General features: G+C 36.5%; 1 pseudogene; it reads left to right on the top strand.

Moving 5' to 3' along the window:
• Positions 1-388: 388 nt before the first annotated feature.
• On the top strand, positions 389-1693 carry LOC107702898 (dual specificity protein phosphatase 18-like; annotated as a pseudogene).
• Positions 1694-3012: the final 1319 nt, after the last annotated feature.

Genomic DNA, 3012 nt, shown 5'->3' with positions numbered 1-3012 from the left:
TCAAATTGTGAAACTCGTGTATTAAATAAATTCTCACAATTTGAGTTGAATTACTGAAATAAATTAACTTTTCCACGACATTCTAATTTATTGAGATGCACCTGTATCTGTCTGTAATCTCAACCACCTAGAACTACCTAGCAGCTGCCTAACAACCACCCAGATCACCTTAGCAACGCCCTAGCAACAATCTAGAATTCCGTGCCAACTGCCTAGCAACCACCCAGTAACACTCTATCTGTGTGTATCAATGTATTCAAGCTTCTGAAAGTATTTTAATGGTTCAAGCAAGCTAACATGTTTGTCTTGACAAATTATGCTTTTTTTTTTTCTTTAGTTGTGATGTTTGCAATATTAACATCTGCTCATCTTTCCTAGTATTCATACCATGCCAGGACTCGGCGGGTTCGCTCAGATAACGGACTGTTTGTACATCGGCAACAGCAAGCAATTCTTCGGCCATACAGTCTCTCAACATTACATGTGTTATTAACACGATTCAGGACGCCAGCAACACAAACATTCCCACTATTGATTAGATGCACGTGCCCGTCTCTGATGATCCTGAATCCAGACTCTGTGACTATTTCGACCCGGTTGCTGATCAGATACAGCATGTTCGCGGAGGGGTAAAGAGTACCTAAAAACCATACTTGAGTAAAAGTACAGATACCTTACAGTGAAAATTACTCCACTACACGTTATAAGTCACCAACTCCAAAAGAACTTGAGTAAAAGTCTTAGAGTATCTGATTTTAACAGTACTTAAGTATTTTACTTATACTAAATAAAGGCTCAAAGATGTGCAAAGAACAGAATGACTGGCAAACAGACAACCATTACATTCAACAACTCACAAGGAACTAAAGAAAAACTAGGGCTATATATACACACAGGGGGCTAACAAGCTTAACAAGATAAGACACACCTGGGGAGACTAATCAAGGGGAACCAATGAACAAACAGACTACAAACTGACTACAAAGACCACGGGAGACAGGAAGTGACATAAAAGTCCAGGGCAAGGCACAGAGAGCATGAAACAAAAACAAGAAAGAGTTGATTTGTGAGGAGATCAATCACGTTTATTTTCTAAAACCAAAATAAAACTGAACACCTCAAAATTACAAAAACAAAACAAACAAAAAAAAATCTTTCAAAAAGGTCTCTTCAGTATAATGAATAAATAAAATAATGTTAAGTACAATGAAAAAGCCGAAGCCTTCTTGCACTGGATGTGCTGGTTTGGGCCTCATTGCTGGCTGCAGTCATGTCCTCATCTCATGTATAAAACACCTCTGATTCACAAATACTTGCTAAGGAACTCGCATTCACATAAAGTAGCCTTGTTGAAAAGTTTGGGTGAGTAAGGGCTAAACGCACAAGATGCAGTACATTCAGTGACCTGTAATAGGCAGTATCACGTCTTTTGTAGCAGAAATCAACTGCTGCAGAAAAAGCTAGGTCCATGTAAAATGTAATGTGTAACTGCAACACTCATTTCAAATGTAGTGAAGTAGAGAGTAAAAGTTGCTAATATCAGATGGTGAGACCGAACAGCGGCTTCTGGAAGCAGCTGATCGAGTACAAGCACAAACTACATGGGAAAAATACAGTCCATTTGATAAACTCACCCATCGGACTCATTCCAGATTTGTATGAGAGAGAAACAAGGGTCTTGATTCCACTTTAGGAAATTACATTTTAACCTTGATATCTTTGTGTTTCCTGTCATTTCATTCGTATCTGAGTGAGCATTTCTGTATTATATTTGATGTCTTTGAATTGATACATTGTTTTTCTTGACAATAAAGTGCAATAAAACGCCACAAGATGGCAGAAGATTTCTTGGTAGGGCACATTTAGATTGAAATCATGGCCTCCAAACATATTTTTACACTTAAACTACACTTAAAAATAAAGGAATAGTTGCTGAAAATGTACTAACCCTCATGCTATCCAAGATACAGATGAGTTTTTCACAGGAGGAAGCATGATATGGCTTCAAGTTAACACTTCTTGATAATGTATATATATATTTTTTTTTTTCTTTTTACCAAACATGCAGCTTTTGTCTTCTCCAGATGTTAACTGATGGACTGGAGTGGTGTGGATTATTGTGATGTTTTTATCAGCTGTTTGGTCTCTCATTCTGACGGCACCCATTCACTCCATTGCTGAGACACTGATGCAATGCTACATTTCTCCAAATCTGATGAAGAAACAATCTCATCTACATCTTGGATGACCTGAGGGTGAGCACATTTTCAGCTAATTTTCATTTTTGGGTGAACTATTCAAAACTAGTGGCATTTATTTTAAGGATAAATTGCACACTTTTTAAGCAAAACAATTCACAAAAACATGGTTATCTTTTTAAATTTGAAAACATTGGAAATATTCTGTATTTGAAGATGAACAATATTGTGACACTATATGGTTGTCTAATATTAGTGTATCATGTTCATAATTAACGTGACTCCCTACACCTTTGGTTTTTCTTCTAGGACATCAGTGTGAAGTTGAGAACTAACTATACATCTACTAAATATCATCTTGGGACCAGATTATTAAAATCAATGCTAAAATGGCTTAAAATGTGAGGTTAGTTCTGAGACAGCTCTAGCATCTGTAGATGCCAATACAATGACATTCAGATATTTTAGTTCAGCTTAAGTGTTCAAATACTTTTGGACCAGAGTATTATCAAAGATTGTTGTGGTTTAGACAAGAATGTTTTTATTACCAACAATATCCTTCAACAAAGTTCTCCTCTAAGTCCTGAAAGGCAAGTACCTCCAATGAAAAAAAAAAAAAGTGGTCTGTCTACTCAAAGTGTGAAAGCATGATTCCTAACGCCAAACCATGGACAATGTTCACTCAGTATTGTGCATCAATGAACATTGTTTGCAGAAAAGAATGATTTACTTGTAGCACATTTGAACATGTTCATCTTAAATCAACACGGTGCCATACACCGTAAAGCAGTAAATAAAACAGATTATTGCAGTA

The sequence above is a fragment of the Sinocyclocheilus anshuiensis genome, unplaced genomic scaffold (assembly GCF_001515605.1).
Source record: "Sinocyclocheilus anshuiensis isolate Anshui unplaced genomic scaffold, SAMN03320099.WGS_v1.1 scaffold238, whole genome shotgun sequence".
In the NCBI taxonomy this organism is placed as follows: Eukaryota; Metazoa; Chordata; class Actinopteri; order Cypriniformes; family Cyprinidae; genus Sinocyclocheilus; species Sinocyclocheilus anshuiensis.
Note: the sequence above shows the minus strand (reverse complement) of the source record. Positions and strands in the feature narration are given on the sequence as shown.